General features: G+C 36.2%; 1 protein-coding gene and 1 non-coding gene across 2 annotated transcripts in view; one reads left to right on the forward strand and one right to left on the reverse strand.

Moving 5' to 3' along the window:
- UNC13C (unc-13 homolog C) overlaps positions 1–20,684 on the forward strand; it is a 574,360-nt gene that overhangs the window by 84,461 nt on the left and 469,215 nt on the right. The gene's annotated exons all lie outside the window — the stretch shown is intronic.
- Positions 8,036–8,143, reverse strand: LOC131837400 (U6 spliceosomal RNA). Its single transcript, XR_009356013.1, has one exon. It is a non-coding gene; the product is annotated as a U6 spliceosomal RNA (small nuclear RNA).

Below are 20,684 nucleotides of genomic sequence, written 5' to 3' on the forward strand. Positions count from 1 at the left end.
GGATGAGTAAAAGTCAAATAAAGGTCAAAGATACAGCAGAAAATGTTAACAGAAAGAAACCAAGAGCCAGATATTAATATCAAACTCCCCCCTCAAAAAAAAAAAAAAAAAAGAAAGAAAAAGAAAGAAAAGAGCCTGAAGGACACAAGATAAGGATGACAGCATGAATGTCTTTGCTTCCAGTGAATCATCACTAACTTGTTTATTCTTCTTTCTCCCCTAAGCCTTTCCAACACCTCTGCACCTCTTATTTTAAGGTCCAGATGCCTCATGGGAATGTCCTTATTAAATCCCCAGTCAGGTCAAGTCAGCTGTCCTCTAAGATTTCCTTTGTTTCCTGGCTTCTTTAGAAGGTTGAGGATTTCTTTCTGCCTCCTGTGGTACATCTTCCAAAGGGTAGTCGGCCTCGGCTCTTAGCACATTTGGCGGTTTTCCTCAATTTTCTTCAAAGGACTTTTACATGTTGAGTAGTTTTATGTTGTTGTTGTTTTCTAATAAATTAATCCTATTGGGATCCAGGGGAATTTCCTCCTCCATCCCTCGCTTTTCTTTTTCCAGCAATAAGGAGCTCAAGAATGTATTGTATTAATCCTTGAAATAAAAGATATTTAATGGAATTAGAGTAGGCCTTTCTTCTATGTCTCTCTCTCTCTCTCTCTTTTTTAAAGAACTTTATTTCACAATAGCCTCTCAAAAGTATCTTGGCTTCCATATATCAAAATAATGGCTTATATTGCTGGCCCTTGATTCTCAATAACTAGTAGATTTAATAGTAGATATGCATTAAACTCAACATATTTCTCCTCTCCTCACCCTCCCATTGCTCTCTATTTCACATTTCTCATTTATGTTTACCATGATACGAATATAGCTTTTACTTTAAACTGAAGAGAATTCTTCTGTTAAATTTACTTGAACATCTTTCATTTTACCTAGAATTATCAATTTACTTGTTCATTCATTTGCTTAATTTCCATGACCCAATCATTTTTTCCATATATGGACCATCATACCCTATCAGACAACTAGCAATATTATTGGCTCATTGATCTGGATCCCTCCTTCATCACTCTTCCTGGGATGTCCATTGAGAACCATCCTGGGAATTGCTTTTATTGTTCTCATATGCTTCCTTGACTCTATTTCTTTTTGTAGTTAGCTCTTTGTAATTGTGGAGGTCAATAACTTTCTGAGAAGGAATCCATAGGACTTCAAAAAAAAATTGGGGGGTATTGGAGGTATCATATTCATATTTGGAGATGGTTTTGTCCATAGTAGATTTTTTCCCCCTTAAGTCCTTGAGTTGATTTGTTTTCCACAAATTTCTTTGTTCTCTGTGGAATTGTTTTAACTTGAGAGTGGATATCCATGATTTGTCTCTAAATTTATTTTTCATTGCTTATTTCTTCTTGTTCTGACTTTTTTTTAAAAAAAGATTTTATTTATTTATTTGAGAGGCAGAGATCACAAGCAGGCAGAGAGGCAGGCAGAGAGAGAGGAGGAAGCAGGTTCTCTACTGAGCAGAGCCCGATGGGGGACTTGATCCCAGGACCCTGAGGTTATGACCTGAGCCGAAGGCAGAGGCTTTAACCCACTGAGCCACCCAGGTGCCCCTTCTTGTTCTGACTTTTGAGAAATTTTTCTCACCTATATTTCTCAACACTTTATTTTTTTTTAAATTTATTTCTTTTCAGTGTAACAGTATTCATTGTTTTTGCACCACTCCCAGTGCTCCATGCAATCCGTGCCCTCCCTAAAATCCACCAGCTGGTTCCCCCAACCTCCCACCCCCGGCCCTTCAAAACTTTAATTGAACAGTTTTGAAAAAGCATTTCCCTGCTTTTGTGGCTCTGGAAGTAGATTGAGCAAGGAGTCTGATAGTTCAGTAGTTCATATAAAGGATTTTATTTAATTTTGCTGTTTTTATCTCATTCTCATCATTTACCTGCAGTTTTGGGGTCCATACTTCTCAGTTTTTCTATGAGAATAAACCTGGAGTTCCCTTCCTGGGGCAGGGACAGCTTGACTGTACCTGGTGGAGAACAGGACCTGAGGCTCCGAATACTGTATTCAGATAGTAAATCATTCTCTTGCTTTCAGCTCCTTTCTCTTGATCTATATTCTTTACTGCCCCCCCCCCCCAATCCCAACACTTTATAGTCTGGAATCTGTGAAGCGTTCTTTGGAATAAGTTTACACTTCAGGTTCTTTAATGTTGCTTCTTTGATTCTAAAGTTTTTATATGTTTAATCTTACTATCACTTAAGTGACAAAAGGGAGAAGATATACATGTTTTTGGCCAATTCACTGTTAAACAAAAGTTTAGTGTCCTATCATAAAGCAGTCATATGGGAAAGGGATAGAACGCTTGAAATCAAACAACACCCTCTACTACAATGACAAAAAGACATTTCTGGTTTGTGACAGAAGTACAGGAGCAGGAAAATCATACTGTTTCAGAAATCAAGAAAATATGAACTATGGTAGTGATAGGATTGGGTGGAAGAGTGTGAGTAACTGAGAGGTTTAGGAGATGGTACAACCAAATTTAATGACTAGCTGAATTTGGGGGTGAATGGAATGAATGGAATAGAAAATTGAAGGTGATTTCAAGGCTTTGACTTCATGACAAGATGGAAGCCTTGCCATCCTTTACACAAAGAGAATATGGGAGTAAGATTAGCAGAACAGTACAGGAGTTCAGTTTTTAAACTTAACTGCATTTGAGATGCCTGGGTTTCACCCAAGTAGGGATGGTCACCAGCTAGATATTTTGTTCTTAAATCCAATGACTGCAACATGTACTAGAGTCATCCTTCATGGTGTCGGTGTAATGAGCTACAATAATTCTATTTGTTGGTATAGCAGTATTTTCAGATCCCTTGACTCAGTAGATATAAGTAATGTAATGAATCTATTCCAGAAGCATTTGCCTTCATTTGGAATGAGAAAGAATTATAAGACCTCTGAGATTCACATTTATAGCATTAAGAGATGATGCATAGAGAGCAGGATCTGAAGCCTAGAATTTGGGTTATCAGGGTGGATAATTTCCTTTCTTATAAAAATGAATTATTTGTCCTCCAGTCATCTGGAAGTGAATAAATATTAAAACAAGAACTCAAAATACCCTAAGGACCACCTAAAGTCTTCTAACCCTTAAAAAATAAATCAAGTAAAACTATTTTCAGGTTTGCTGCTGAAGTGTTTAAGTTTTGAAAGCTTAACAGCTTGTGATGGGCTTGCTTAGAATAAAAGTAGCTTGGAAGCATCATGTCACACACATTTTTTTTCTCTTATTTTCTTTAGTTGCAACAGGAAAGTCATCCTTTCAATAAAGTGAATCCTTTCTGTTTCATAGGTCTTATTTTTTTTTTTAACCAACAAGTTTCTTTTTCCAGTCATTCTTTTCTTCCATTCATCCTCTGAGAAGATATCTAATAGATAACTACCATATGACTCAGGGTTAGACTGGCCAGAATGTCAAATCGGTGGTTGTGTTGTTGGTTTGCAACCCTCTTAGATGCTTTCCAGATCTGAAATTTGCTCCTATACTCAGGACTGGGAGAGGCTAAAGAAAGAGTCTGACCGTTCCACTTTGGCGGGTGGGAGCTTGAATAAGGCTCCACATGAGCCTTGTCTTGTGTGGCAGCAAAGCAAATGGATCCCCATGCCACCCTCCAATTCTTAAAAGTTCATAAAGAGGCCCTAAAGTTTTGTTCAGTCATGTATACTGCGCAGGTATTTTCAACACCACATCACCATCTCAAGACTATGACCCTGAAATAGCCTCTGGGAACAGGAAGGTAAATGGAACCCACATTCTAAGGATAGGGAAGAGGGTGAGGAGGCTCCAAATGCCCTGGTCCAGCTCACAAATCGAGTAGCCTTTGTCTTTTTGATGATCTTCCCCAACACGTGTTTAATGGCCATTAGATAGCAGTGAAAGTTGCATCAAGGGTGGTACTGATAGTAGCAGTTAGGCAAAATGGAGAAGACAGAAAAAGCACACTCCTTGCTTCCCCCCTTCCTATATGGTCCTATACTGTATAATGAAAGATACTTTTAGAATGATGTTGCAGTCCTAGAAAAATAAATTCTCCAAAGTAGCTCACAGTTTAGTAAACAGTAGACATCAACTGATGATGTTGAAATGAAATATATTTTTGGAAAAACAATATCAGAAAGTTAGCCAATATATCACTTAAGTACTTGTTTTCATTGATACAAACAAAACAAAACAAAACAAAAAAACTTGTGACTGGTATTTTTGATGGTTTTCTTTATTTGAAATATTTCCCATGTAAAAATTAAATACCTAAGTCACGGCCTGGCTTTCTGATTTTTTTTTTCCAAATATTTATTTGTTTTGGAGAGAGAGAAAAAATGAGTCAGGGTAGGGGCAGAATCTCAAGGAGACACCCGGCTTAAGCATGGAGCTTAACACAGGTCACCACCCTACAATCCTGAGATCATGACCTGAGCCAAAATCAAGAGTTGAAAGCTTAACCTACTGAGCCACCCAGGTGCCCCTGACTTTTTTGTTTTTTTAATATACCAATAATTGAACAGAATAAGGCTGAAAATAAAGACTACTTGGTACAAGGGTATGGGAAAGGTTATAACAAAAGAAAACTTGTATTGTAAATGATAATCATTCAAAAATCAATACAGACATTTCCAAGCCTGTCTAACGTAGTGTCTGACACACTTGTATTGCTTGATGTATACAAGTATGTGCTAGGCATGGAATTAAAATATAGAACTTGTTATAAAGATGATCACCTGGCTCCCGTTTTTAGAAGGAGCTCACAATCTGCAGAGAGGCAGTAAAATAAGGCAGTCTTTAAAATTTGTGGTATTAACCCAACTTTGGAACCCAACTGAGTACTGGAGGAGAATTGGCTTTCAATGACACTGCTTTCCTACAGAATGAAAACTCAGCTATTAGTTTAAAAGGTATTAGAGTGATAGACAACACGTACAGGAAATAGTTTTCTCTCAAACTTTTATATTAAATAGCATTATTCCCTTTACTTCCACATGGTTTTGCTGTCTACATTTAAGGAAACGTGAGATTAGATTAGACCATCTCTTAAGCCCTCTTTATTTTCATTCTAGGATTATATAAAAAGAGCAAAACATCGTTTGAAATGAAAGTTCTCATTAGAGGATTTGAGTTGAATCTTGAGGGAATTGAAATTTTAATCCTTTATACTGAGTTACTGAGAACTGTTATGAGCAAAAGAGAGAATGATGGTTTCTGTGACTGTGTGCTACCACACCTTGCAAAACAGTAAAACGTGCTTCAGATAGATTTTTTCAAGCCTCTTTTGTTTTTGATTCTGTAGCAGATTTTTGAAGATAATGGCTCGACAATAGTTTTTCTGCTACTTCCACAAAAATGTATTTTAGCAAACCCTTTAAATTAAAATCACAATGTAGGTGAAGAAAAAATTATCAAGTATGTAGTAGTCTCCAAGTGTACCAGATTTCCTCTCCACCCTGCCATAGAATGTAGATTTACCTCCAAACCTAGGTAAGAATTATTGGTGATCAAAGGAGAGGGGCTTGTCTTTCATTTAGTTGTGACTTTATGTTTTCTCTCCATTTCTATTATTTTGATGGAAAACTTGGCAGTAGATTAAAGAGGTAAAAATGTACAGTCAGCTGGATTTTTCTTCATGGTTCGACTCCGTGATTACGGGAGAATGAGTCTGCTATGGGGAATACTACAGATTCCAACAAGGCTATACACAGAGGCACTCCTCAGCAAATTCAAAAGAGGGAGCATTCCATGTGGCTGTTCGATCTTGGGGTTGTTTTCTTTTATACATTCATCTGGGAGGAAATCTGGTTTATGGAATGAGAGTCAGAACCTGGAATGTGGGTGCAGACTTCCAATTCATCTACCTAGAGTGTGATTCCTGTCCTCTCCACCTTTTATGAGGATAACCCACTACCTTTTTTATTTTCTGCACCCCTGCATTGATGGATGTTTCCTCGGATCTTTTCCATGTGTGGCTGTGTTAGCCTCCAACTAAAGGTTTACAAAACCCAGAGCTAAAGATCTGAGGTTCTTTGCCAGCAGAGGAAAAATTTGGACAAACTATATTTTCCGACTGATAGAAATACTTTTGCTTTTAATCTTCAGAATAATTTGTGCAGGCATTCCTTGATAAGAGGTAGAATCCTGAAATAGTGCGGATTATAAATTGCAGGGGTGGGGCCGGAGATACTATGAGTGAATAATCCCTTGCTTTCTGCCAAATCTGTTCAGACGGATTATGAAAAACATTCCCTATCAAAGTCCCTCTGTTTTGTGGCGACACCATCTTCCTTAGGCATTAGCCGTCAAGAAGAGGTCTGTTCTAAACATCCTAAGTATGGTTGCAGGCCTTCTGTTAAAAGTAGAAATATTAATAGATAGATTTGAATCTGGGAAATTCTTCAAGAGACAAATAATACTTGACAAAAATCTGTGCCAGGAGGGGTAGAAAAAAGTGTCATTATTTTGTTTGTTAGGTCGAATGAGATCTGAATGCAAAACCAACTTTTGTGTTTTCAGTGTATATCCTTGGAAGTGAAATTCCTGTCTATGTTTTGAAGACTTGTAGTGAAGAGATTACAAGAATAAAATAATGAGTTTCGTGGTAACTGGTTTCAAAATGATTAAAAGAGGCTTTCACTCATCAGAAGAAAAATGTAATTGAATATTATTTGAACATTATAGCTCTAGCCATATGACATCTTTTGTGAAAATTAATGATTATTAGTTTTATGGACCATTAAGCAGAGCCTGGAGCAAAGATCAGAGTTGTTTTGTTGTGAATTTTCTTCCTCATGAACTTTGGCGTCTAATATAATTACTTACCCCCCCCCTTTTCTTTAAAGTGATTTCCTTGCAGAGAACTTATTAGCTTCATGAATGACTTCCATTAGAGATTACATAGCTAACAGGCAAGGATGGAAAGCTTGATGACTTAGTTCTTCTTCAGGCAACTTCATATTAAACAGTTGCCTTCCAAAAGCTCACACCCCATTGCACTTTCTTTAACACATAATGCTTATTTACAGGGTTATCGCTAGGATAAATGAATCAAAGAGTTCTGCCTGTATGAGTTGATGATGACTTTTACTCTTCCTGGTGAGAGAGCAGAGAGTGATGCACACTAAAATTTGATGGAGCGAGCACGACCTTCTCCTTTCTCCCTGAATTTATACCAGAATTGCTGCATTGGTAAATGGAGCATAATTATCATTTCATTTTGACCTGTTTCTATGATATGATGAGGTAGATGTTAGGAACCTAGGGCTCCTACATACCTTCCTTAACAGTTCCCTGTTGCACCGGAAGTTCCGTAAACGTCAAATCAGTTAAACATAGAAGAGTTACGTGATCTTGCAAGAAAAGGACTTTATTATGTTCTTATAAGAAAGTAGAGTCGATGCCTAAACTCCAGGGGTTTTTGTTCTCCTTTTTAAGAGCACTGACCCAGTTATAAAGCAGATAGTCAGAACTGCTCTGCTTCAATTCGGGGTCGTGGGTGCGAGTCCTAGGTGCCAAGCCTTTCCTCGCCCAGTGAAGCTCTTCAGGAGCTCAGGGCTTCTCAGAACACAATTTGAAGCCCACTAGGCAACATGACGTCTAAAACAAACAAAGAAACAAAACAAAAACAAAGAAAACCACAAAGCAAAAAAACCTTTTTGGTTCTGAGATAACAAAGATTCCAGCAAGCAATTTTTGTTCGCATGTTATTTTCTCTGTACTCTGCTTTGCCCCATGTGTCAGTGATCGGGTATCTTGGTAAATGGAAAAGCCAAAGAATACTTGAGGGCACCAGGAGCCAGTCATGGGAGGCCGGGAAGAATGGAATGGGTTGTTGGTAGTAAATAGGGAGATAGGAAAGGAGCTGCAGCTCGACTTTAAAGGCTAGTTCACTTTCTAGTCTTTCCTTCCTTTCCTAGGGACAGTCGCCATAAAAAAATCACAAGTATATTCTTCCAGAATGTATTATAATTTTACTGTCCATAAATATAGAAATGATGCCTTGCTAGATAATTCTGTCATCCTTGCGCAAGGTCCATGCTAATCTTCTCTATATCATTCCAATTTTAGTATATGTGCTGCCGAAATGAGCATTCCAGACTCGATAATTCCGGAACTTGCTTTTTAAACTCAGTGTTATGTTAGAAACCACTTGTTGTGGATCCTGGGAAACAAACTGAGGGTTGTGGAGGAGGGGGAGGGGAGGGGAATGGGTGAGCCTGGTGGTGGGTATTAAGGAGGGCATGTGTTGGATGGAACACTGGGTGTGGTATATAAACAATGAATGTTGGAACATGAAAATAATTAAGATGTTAAAATGTTTTAAAAAACTACATTCATGCCGATGGGTCTCATTAATTCATTCAAATGTATTTTACCACATAAGTGCTTCAAAATTATTCCTTGTTAATAGGAAAAATCTGGTATTCCATATTCCATATTCCAATGAGAAATAATGTTGTAGTAAAGGTCTTTTTATTTGTAATCTGTTAAGTAAGTATAAGATTATCTTCATGTTACATACCTAACAAAGTTGTTGGGCAATTGGGTGAGCAAATTTCAACCTTCCTAAAAACTGTGATTTCAATTTCAGAAGTGTTCAGATGCATTTTTAACAGTACTTCATGGACGTTTCCATCCATAACAACTTGACAGCCTGAGATATTTTCATTTTCTTTTCTGTCCGGTGGTAGTGAAATAAGATATGAGTACTTAATGTTAACTTACACAGTCCTCATAACTGAACAGTTTGAGTACCTTTTCCTATGTTAATTTCCTCTTGGGAAATGCATTTCAACATGAAATTTATTTTTCTACCTGTTTTTCAAATTCTTTTACAGAGGCAAAGCTAATCCTCTGTTGTATGTTGCAAATACATTTTCTTGCTCTGTTGTTTCTTCTCTTGTGACACATTTTTCATTATTATTTGTGATCATTTATGCTTTCTGTGTCTTATGGCAATTTACACAGAACATATACCTATATATAAATGCATATAGCTACAACATATATTCTATATATAAAATTTGTCCATATTTAGGTTTTAATGTACCACGTATAAATAACTAATAAATAAAATTTGTCCACATTTAGGTTTTAATGTACTGTGTTTAAATTATTTTCAGGGTGAATTTTTAAATTTTTTATTTAAATTCAATTTAATTAACATATATTATTTTCAGAGGTAGAATTTAGTGATTTATCAGTTGCATGCAACACCTATGCTCATTACTTCAAGTGCTCTCCTTAATGCCCATAACCCAATTACCCCTTCTCCCCATGCACCTCCCCTCAAGCCTCTATTTGTTTCCTATAGTTACAAGTTTCCTGTGATTTGCCTCCTTTGTCTTATTTTACCTTGCTCTCTCCTATGTTCACCTGTTTTGTTTTTAAATTCTGCATATGAATGAAATCATAGGATATTTATCTTTCTCTGACTTATTTTGCTTGGCATAATACCCTCTAATTCCCGCAAATGGCAAGATTTCAGGTTTTTGATGGCTAAATAATATTCCTCTGTGTGTGTATGTGTGTGTGTGTGTGTGTGTGTGTGTGTGTGTTTATAAAATCACATCTGCTTTATCCATTCATCTGTCAATGAACATTTGGGCTCTTTCCATATTTTGGTACTATGTTTAAATTTTTTTTAAAGATTTTATTTATCTGACAGACAGAGATCACAAGTAGGCAGAGAGGCAGGCAAAGAGAGAAGAGGAAGCAGGTTCCTTGCTGAGCAGAGAGCCCGATGCGGGCTTGATCCCAGGACCCTGAGATCATGACCTGAACTGAAGGCAGAGGTTTTAACCCACTGAGCCACCCAGGTGCCCCCATGTTTAAATTTTTAAGAAATAACTACCTGTTTTCCCGTGTGATTATAGGGTAAACAAGTTTGAGTTGCTTCACATACTTACCAACATTGTTATTGTTATTCTTTAATTTTAGCCATTCTACAGGATATGTCATGGTATCTAATTGTGGTTTTAAATTTTATTTCCCCAGTGACTAATGATGACAGTAATAATTTTCGTGCTTTATGGCCACTCATGCATTTTCTTTTGTGAGGTGTCTGTTCAAATTTTTTGTCCAACTGCTAAATTAAAAAATAATAGGTTAATGGACTATTGAAAAGATAGTATAGAGATCACATATAACTTTTACTCTGTTTCCCTCAATATTTACATGTTGTGTAATTGGAGTACAATATAAAGATCAGGAATTTGACATTAGTATAATGTATGTAAATATGTCATTTTATCATATATGTAGATCATAAAACTATAACAATCTAAATACAGAACTACTCCATCATGCTGGTGATATTGCTGTGTAGTCTCTCTCATCCACCCCTCCCCATGTTTAACCTTGCATAACCCCTGGCAGCTAATCTGTTTTCCATCTGTAGAATTATATATAAATAGACTCATGTAGTATCTGTCATCTGGATTTTTCTTCAACATAATGCCCTTGAGATCTAAGTTGCTATGTGTATCAGTTTATTTTTATTGGTAAGTGGTATTTAAGGAATACTAATGTAACCCTGGGATGTATCACAGTTTAACTTTCACTTGTTGAGGGATATTTTGGTTGTTTCCAGTTTGAAGCTATTAAAATAAAGCTGTTATGGTCATTTGTAAGATTTGTGTGAATGTTTAATTTTTCCAGGATAAAGGCCAAAGAGTTCAGTTGCTGCCTGTACTGTGAACGTATAGTTAATTTTATAAGAAATGGTCAAATTATTTGAGAGTTATTTTATCTTACATTGTCAATGTATAAAAGACCCAGTTTCACTGCATCCTTTCTAGAATTTGGCATTGTCAATGTTTTTGTTATTTAACTGTACTAATACATAGAAGCATTTCATCATGGCTCCAATTTGAAGTTCCTGAATATCTAGTGATACTGATCATCTTTTCATATGCTTGTTTGTCATTCATATGTCCTCTTCAGTGAAATGTTCTACGTCTTTTGTCCATTTTCTAATTGTGTGTGTATGGTTGGTGTTTGCTGTTGAGTTTTGAGAGTTTTTTATGTATTGTAGGTACTAGTTCTTTGTTTAGTATATGGTTTGCAAATGTTTTCTTCCAATGTATAGCTTTTCTTTAAATCCTTTTTACATGGTATTTCCAAGAGTAAAATTTTTAAGACCAACTTATTGACTTCTCTATTTTTGTATCGTATTTTTGATGTCATGGTTAAGAACTTTTCCAGTTTTATGTCTTGAAGACTTTTTCCTGATTTAAGGTTTTTAAAAATTTTTATATTAAACTTAAATATGATTCATTTCAAGATAATTTTCACATTAAGATAGGAGGTTTAGGTTGAGGGTGGTGTTTTTGCTTATAAATATCCAGTTGCTTGAGCACCAGTTATTTAAAAGTCTATCTTCACTGAGTTGCTTTTGCATCCTTATAAAAAATGATCTGTGGAGTGCCTGGGTGGTTTAGTCATTAAACGTCTTTCTTCGGCTCAGATCATGATCCCAGGATCCTGGAACTGAGCGCTGCATCGGGCTCCCTGCTCAGCAGGAAGCCTACTTCTCCCTCTGCCATTCCTCTGGCTTGTCTTCCCTCTTTCTCTGTCTCTTTCTGTCAAATAAAAATCATAAAAAGATTTGTATGGGTCTCTGTCGAGGTTCTCTGCTCTGTTACATTGATCAATGTTTAATTCATTCTACTGGTATCACACAGTCTTGGTTACTATGATTTTAAGTCATGAAAAAATAATTTATATATTATATACACACATACATATAGTATGTATATTTTTACATATGTATATGTATTATAGTGTGTGTTTGTGTGTGTGTGTATGAATAAAATCTGGAGACAGTTTGCAACTTGTATCTTAGGGGTTTCAATTCATGAATATGGTATACCTTTTCATGTATTAATATTTTCATTGATTATTCTCATCAGAGTAGGGTGGGGATTTAAGTGACTGACAGTTGTGGATTTGTCTACGTTTAAGTTATATCAGCTTTTGTTTCACATGCTTTGCAGCTCTGCATTTGGTTCATATTCATTTTGGATTGTTGTCTTCCTGGTGGATTTACCTTTATCTCATTATACATATGAGTCTCTCTCAGTTTTCTTTTGCTTTAAAGTCTACATTATCAGATATTAGGTTAGCTACTATATCCTTTTGATTGTACAGTGTAACTTTTTCTATTTGTTTACTTTTAGCCTGTCTATATCATTATATTTGAGTTCCTGAGCATATAGTTAGGTAATAATGTTTTTTAATCTATCCCATTAAGCTTTTTTCTATTTGATATATTTATTGTGTTTTTAAATTTTTTTATTCTTTTCAGTGTAGCAGAATTAATTGTTTATGCACCACACCCAGCTCCATGCCATATGTGCCCTCCATAATACCCACCACCAGGCTCCCCCAACCTCTCACCTCCCACCCTTCACAACCCTCAGATTGTTTTTCAGAGTCCATAGTCTTTCATGGTTCATCTCCCCTTCCAATTTCCCTCAACTCCCTTCTCCTCTCCATCTTCCTATGTCCTCCATGTTATTTGTTATGCTCCACAAATAAGTGAAACCATATGATAATTGACTCTCTCTGCTTGACTTTTTTCACTCAGCATAATCTCTTCCAGTCCCATCCATGTTGCTACAAAAGTTGGGTATTCATCCTTTCTGATGGAGCCATAATACTCCATAGTATATATGAACCACATCTTCCTTATCCATTCGTCCATTGAAGGGCATCTTGGTTCTTTCCATAGTTTGGCGACTGTGGCCATTGTTGCTATAAACATTGGGGTACAGATGGCCCTTCTTTTCATGACAACTGTATCTTTGGGGTAAATACCCAGTAGTGCAATTGCAGGGTCATAAGGAAGCTCTATTTTTAATTTCCTGAGGAATCTCCACACTGTTCTCCAAAATGGATGCACCAACTTGCATTCCCACCAACAGTGTAAGAGGGTTCCCCTTTCTCCACATCCTCTCCAACACACGTTGTTTCCTGTCTTGCTAATTTTGGCCATTCTAACTGGTATAAGGTGGTATCTCAATGTTTTAATTTGAATCTCCCTGATGGCTAGTGATGATGAACATTTTTTCATGTGTTTGATAGCCATTTGTATGTCTTCATTGGAGAAGTGTCTGTTCATATCTTCTGCCCATTTTTTAATATGATTGTCTGTTTTGTGTGTGTTGAGTTTGATATATTTAGACCATTTATATTTAGTGCAATTATTGATAAGGCTTAAATCTGCTACTTTATTCTTTGTCTTCTGTTTTCTCTGGTTTTCATTGTCTGCATTTTCTACATTTCTATAGATTGCTTGTACACTTTGAGTTTTTCAGTGTATCTCTTTGTATAACATTTTGAGTAACAATTCTAGGTATAGTATTATGAATAAGTTTTTTATTGCTTCCTTGAAATTTGCCACAAACTACAACACAAATTTTTATCTTAGAATCCTGAAGGTGGCAGGTCTGTTATAGCTACACTGGACTAAAATCAAAGTGTCAGCACTGCTGTATTCCTTTCTAAAGCCTTAGGGAAGAATCTGTTTCAATGATTTTTCCAGCTTTTAGATGGTACTTATATTTTTTGGCTCATAAACATTTTCCTCTATCTTCAAAACCAGCAACTGTATGTTGAGCAGTTTTTGAAAGGTTTATTTATTATTTGAGGAGGGGAGGGACAGAGGAAAATGGAAAGAATTCCCACTAGACTCCCTGATGAGCACAGAGTCAGACACATAACTCAATTCCATGACCCTGAAATCATGACCTGAACTGAAACCCAGAGTTGGACAATCAACCAACTCTGTGTGTTGAGCTTTTTAATATTGCATCACTCTGAATTCATTAATCTACCTTCCTCTTCCACTTCTAGTGTCATTCTGATTACATTGGATCCACTAGATAACCCTGGATAATATTCCAATATTAAGATTGGGTGATTATGAAACTTAGTTCTGTCTGCAACTTTAATTTCCCTTTTAAATGTAAATAAATTATTCAGGTTCCAAGAATTATTAACACAGCTGTCTCTGGGGGCCATTAATTTGCCTACTACACATTATGTATACATAATTTGTCAAAGTTGGCTGGTGAATACATTTTACCAGTTGTAGGGAAGTGAAAAAACCTTATCTACCGCCATATTACTTTATTCTTTCACATTTAAAGTAAAATTTCTTAAATATTTCCTCTGTATACATTAAGAACCACATTAGATAGTGTTAAACTTTTTGTTTCAACCATTAAACATAATCAAGAACACTCAAGAGGAAAAGGAAAGCATACTAGATATACCTATAGTTTTGTTTTTATTCTTCACTCTCCTTTCTGGATGTTTCAAGACTCCTTCCTTTCTGTTCGGAAAATTTTCTTCAGCCATTCATTTAAAGTAAGTTGGCTGGTTATAAAGTCTCAGTTTTATTTCATCTGAGAATGTCTTGATTGCCTCTTCATTCCTGAGGATATGTTTTCACTGAATATGTAATCTTAGGTTGATCATTTTCTTCAGCACTTGAAAAGTGTTATGCCATTCCTTTCTGCCTCTATGGTTTCTGATAGAAAATCCATTCTCATTCAAATTTTTTCTCCCCTATAGATAGTGTGCCATTTCTTTTCCTACTGTCAACATTTTTTCTTTGCTTTTAGTTTTCAGACGTTTGTGATCTGTCTTGACAGGAATTTTTCAGTTTTCCCGTGTGTGGTTTATTAGCTTGTTCTGCGGACTTGTGTTTTGTTTAGCATTTGCAAAACTTGAATTTTTCGGGCATTTTTTATTGAACACACTTCCAGCTCTGTTATGAACGCGTCCTCCCAAAATGCAGATGAGGAAGCCCGAATTCCTACTTAATTGTATTTGAAAATAGGGCCTGAGGTTTAGATGAGGTTATATGAGGGTAGGGCTCAATGGTTGGATCAGTGTTATCAGAATAGAGAGATCAAAGCTCACTCTTTCACAGGAGCATACAATGAGAAGATGGACCTCTGTAAGCAAGGAAGAGAGACCTTACCAAGAATCAAATCTGATAGCACCTTGATCTTGGACTTTGCAGTCTCCAGGACTATGCAAAGTAAATGTTGCTTAAGCTACTCAGTCTGATATATTGTTAAAGCAAAAGTTGAGTAGACTCAGAATTCTATTCTTCTTTTTCCTGTCTTTCTCGGACTTTGGTGAGATGAATATTTTAACATTTTTTAATCATAATCCCAAGTGTCCCTAACACTTGTTTTCAGGCTCTGTAGTTCAGACTGTGTAATTTCTACTGTTTTATATTCAAGTTCACTGATTTTTCTTTCATGTAGCTGTTGAGTCCATCCACTTAGTAATATTTCAGTTGCTGTATTTTTTATTTCTAAAATTTCCATTTGTTTTTCATATCTTCAATTTCTTTGAGACTGTCTATTCCTTCAATAAAACTTTCTATTCACTGGTTCCAGACATATTTATAACTATTATTGAAACATTTTTAATTGGCTGTGTTAAAAGCCTAATTCAGATCCTTTTAACATCTGGATTATCACATGGTAACTGTTGTCTTTTCTCATTCAGTTTGAGGTCCCTGGTATGGCAAATGATTTTAATATGGACATTTGGAGGATTCTGTCATAAGACTTTGGGTTTTACTTAAGTCATGCATTTTATCTTGTCTGACAGTGCTCCAGTACTTGAATGAGAACTGACTCCTTTCTTCCAGGTGGAGATGGAAATTTAGGTCTGTTTGTTTTGTTTGTTTGTTTGTTTGTTTTTTCTAGGTGTTCATAGACACCCAGCAGGAGGAACTTTTTATTACTGTGGTGGGCATGACTGGGAGTTGAGCCTTCCCACTGTTACACTGGGTCTCTGTTTATACTACCCTAGCTTAAAAGGGAACAGGTGCCTAATTGCTGCTTCCTGTGTAGACACCACTGATACTGAGGGGGTGATTTTTGTTATGGCTGAGCTTTTTGTTATGAAAGTTCTTACCTTCTAGTAGGCCTCTTTAAATAAAACTCGAGTGAGGAGGGAAAGGATTTCTCATTACTACTTTTGTATAGGAGAAGTTCAGGCTGTCTGTGATTTCCAACTCCCTGTGTGGTCTTCTCTGACAGCACTCAAGTCAGTATGGAGGCTTGGAGTACTCATTACAGTCCAACAAAGGTAGAAGTCTAGGTACTCCTTTTGACTTTCACTGACACGAGTGGAAATGGGGGCCACAGGATTTTTTGTGTGTGATGTTTGCCTGGAGTGGGTTAATTATCATCTGAATGTTTCTGAGTGTCCTGTTCCTCTTGGTTCCTCTGCTAAAGAGAGTAAGTTTTCCCTGGAGCCTTTCTTGTCTGCGCCATTGATATCTCTGGGTTGTAATGTTCAGTTTGGGATATTGGAGGCAAACAGAAAAGCCATAAAACTCATCAGTGTATTATACTTTGAGTCAAAAGTCACAGTCACTGGTCACTGTACCATCTCCAACTTTCAGAGCTTTGTATGTGTTTATTTTGTATATTATGTCCAAAGTTTTTAGTTTTATTTAGTGGGAGTAAGAGGGACGGTAAGTCTATCTGTTTTCTTTTCTTTCTTTTTTTTTTTTTTTTTTTTTCTGGAAGCAAAAGTCTGATAGATTTTTATATTTTTAAAGTACTATTTTATTTTGGGGATAAATCCAATTTGGGTAAATATGTACACTCATGTTGGATCAAATACAAAAGTTTTATTTAGAATTTTGCTTATGAGTTCTCCTATATGATACTGTTATAGAATATTAGTTTGTACCATTTTTTCCTGATTTTAATAGCAAGCTATACTAGTCTCAGGAAATACACTTTTCTTTCTGTTTCCATTCTATGTGTTCACTTTACTTCTATAGTCAAATTTGTATTACAGTGGTATTATCTGTTTAATATAGACTTCATAAAACTTTTAAAAAACCATCTCGTGTTCTGTCTTGGGGAGATTTTCCTACTGAATAAAAATTCCTTATTAATAGTTTTAGTTTCCTGTGTTTTTGAATAAATGTTAGTAATTCTTTTTATTTTTATTTTATTTTTTCAGTGCTCCAAGATTCATTGTTTATGTATTACACCCAGTGCTTTTGCAATACATGCCCTCTTATATTTTTGTTAGTGTTTAGAAAATTACCTTAAGTCTTTGTATTGACATAAAGATGTTCGTAGCACACTTTGAACTTTTAAAAAAATTTCCACTGCATCTTCAGTTATATCCTTTTTACATAATGATATCATTCATACATGTTCTCTTTGTAACCCGTCTTGATAAAAAAATGTAATTTTATTTAATGCTTTAAAGAAGCAATTTTTCTTTCATAACTTTTGGAGTATGGTTCACAACTTTACATCGGTTTCAAGTATACAACATAGTGATCGAACAACTCTTATACTATGCTCACCACAAGGATAAGGATAGCTGCCATTTGTCACCATACAACATTATTACAATATGATAGAATATATTCCCTATGCCATAGCTTTTATTCCTGTAACTTATTCTTTCCATAACTGGAACCCTGTATCTCCTCCCCCTCAGCCATTTTGCCCATGCCCTCACCCTCCTACCTTCTGGAGTAAAGTTCACCTTCCTCAGTTCTCTGTATTTATAGATTTGATTCTGCTTTTCATTTGTTCTGCTTTATGGATTCTACATATGAGTGAAATTGTACCTACATTTTCTTATAGATTTGAGGTTTTCTTTATCCTGGGTAGATTTTTTTTCCATTGATGTTTCCAGGTAGATGGAAAGGTTCCTTATTGTTTCTCCACACTGTTTTTATCTCATGCATGTGTGTGTGGGTGCGTGTGTGTATGCATATTTATAATAAATATTTATTATTTTAGAGCAAGCTAAAGTGCATGAGTGAGCATGGGGGTGGGGGGGTTGGAGCCCAGAGGAGGAGAATCTTAAGCAGACTTCCTGCTAAGTGCAGAGCCCATCCTATCTCAGAGCTTGATCTCAGCAAAATAGAGCTGGGATTATGACCGGAGTGAAATCAATCAAGAGTCAGTCACTTAACTGACTGAGCCACCCAGGCACCCCTAAGCTTGGATAGGTTTTAAAGTTTTATAATAATTTGAGTATAGGTGACACAAAATGTTAGATTATTTTCGGGTATACAACATATTAAAAGTTGTTACTTACTTGGGGAGCCTGGCTGGTTCAGTTGATGGAACATGGGACTCTTGATCTCAGGTTCATGATTTCATGGCCCATGCTGAGCCTGAGCTTACAAATAAATGAATAAATGAATAAATAAATAAATAATCTAGCAGTTAGTTGTGCATGGGTGTAGAGTAGTGATTTAAGTGGGGCAGAGAGCAGAATCTTTGTATGTCATCTTATTCTGCCTCATTGTCCAGAGGACTGGCCTTGATTTTTTAAAAACAAAATAAAACTCTGATCATGTGACGCATCATGGTCTTGCTTGAAAACAGTCTGTGGTTCTACATTACAATTAGAGTATAATTTAAATTCCTTAATAGAATCTATCAAGATTTTTATGCAATAAACCCTGTTCATCAACCTTTCATTTCTTAAAGTTCTTTACTATCACACTCTCGTGTTTCAGTTCCTAATACTCTATACTCTTTCAAGCTTCAGTGCCTTTGCAAATTCTTTCCCTCTAAGAATGGTTTCATTGAACTGATAAACGCCCATTCAAAAATCATTGCCCCCATGAATCGTTTACAAACCCAGTGTCCTTTCTGGCAGCAGAGTTAGGAGATACTTCCTCTGTGTTCCCCCACCAACTTACTCATATCTTTCATATATCTTTACCATATTGTATTGTTATTGTCTCTCATTTTTCAGATTAACCCCCCCAAGTCCATAACTGAACAAAAAAGTGTATGAGATATGAGCATTAATATCTCACTCAGTACCCACCCCATTATATCCAGAATTATAACAGAAATGTGAGCCAGGCCAAAGGGTTTCCTCTGCCTTGGCAAGATCTAATGAATATTGATGGCCTCACAGAACAATTGATGCGATTCAATAAAAGAGCAGATAAGGTGCTGTGCAAAATGTCTAACACATAGGAGGTACTCTGTAAAGGTCAATGGAAATTGAATAATTTTCTGGTTACAATATAGGCTCTTCTCTGGATGGTTTTCAGCTCCCATCTTGTGATTTTCAGGGATAATATACAGGTCTTAAAAGTCCTATGTATTTTGATATGCTTGGAAAGAAAGCAAACCTGTTTCCAAAGTGGGTAGTGAACAGTGTCACTAGTGAGAGCTTTGCATTATCCTTGAAGGATTGGAGAGCAAGGAAGGGCATTAGAGGAAAAAAGTTTAAGGAAATTCCTAAGCTAGAATGGCATCCAGAACTCAGATTCTTTATAAGCTTTCAGATCTCTTCCACCTAATTTTCTTCAAAATACCAAGAAAGGAAACACAACACAATTTTTACCTTTATCTTAAATTGTGAAATAATTGTATCTCAAATTTAGGTAGTAGATATTAATATTTTGAGGGGTAACTGGTGAGTAAATAGTTGTTACACTGAAAATTATATCTAGAGAAACAAAAATCATAGAATCTAGAGCTAGAAGTTTTAGATACACGCTGGCCAAATCCTCTTATTTCACTGACATGTGAGGGAAAACTGAGTGCTCAGGAGGTCACATGTTGCCTTAAATCACATTCATAGTTCTTTCTTGAGGATGTTCACACGAGAAACATTGAGTTCAGTACTCAGGAGACACACTTAGATCACATATATTCTTAAAAGTTTAATAGCTTTAAAGTTCTTACACAGTGTGATTAAACAATGATATTCACTTAGTAAATATTTTGTAAGCTTAAAAAAAATAAATACCCAGCTTATGGAATTCCAAGACATTATGAAAATGTATGGTCCCTGGAACTTCACTTTAATCCTGTTTATAGAGGAGGTTTCGCTATAAAGTAGAGGGACGCATTGTGGTCTGACATTAACAACATAAAGTCACTGAACTGCAAGACGACCTTGTGCAATGATAGGAGTTTTGAGACAAGGAGCATCCAGACTAACATCCATACTAACTAGTGTATATCCATACTAACCGAGGGTTGGTTGGTGGGTTGGTCTTTTGGTAATTACAGGGGTTTAGTCAGAATTTGACTAGGCAAAACAACTGCCTGTAGAACAAAAGGCAGTTTGTCAGGGAACAAAGCCATTGTGAATGAGTGTGTGTGTGTGTGTGTATTGATTATATATATGTGTGTGTGTATGTGTATAAAATGTAATAGATACATGTATAATGTATATTAAACCTTTATTACATATGTTAATATGTATATATACATAAACATTTTTTTACATTTTTAGATGGTATTTTAAATGTTTATTTTAATGGTCACAAATGGGGCATCTGAGTGGCTCCTTGGGTTAAATCCTCTGCCTTTGGCTCAGGTCATGGTCCTAGGGTCCTGGGATTGAGCCCTGCATCGGGCTCTTTGCTCAGTGGGCAGCCTGCTTCCTCCTCTCTCTCTCTCTGCCTGCCTCTCTGCCTACTTGAGATCTCTGTCAAGTAAATAAATAAAATCTTAAAAAAAAAATTGTTAATGGTCACAAATTGTTGAATCAAGATCATAGAACAGATTTTATTTATCTTTTAGAGAAAGAACATGAGCTAGGGGAGCAGCAGGCAGAGGGAGAAGCACTCCACACTAAGCAG

This window comes from Mustela lutreola, chromosome 7, assembly GCF_030435805.1.
Source record: "Mustela lutreola isolate mMusLut2 chromosome 7, mMusLut2.pri, whole genome shotgun sequence".
Taxonomy (NCBI): domain Eukaryota; kingdom Metazoa; phylum Chordata; class Mammalia; order Carnivora; family Mustelidae; genus Mustela; species Mustela lutreola.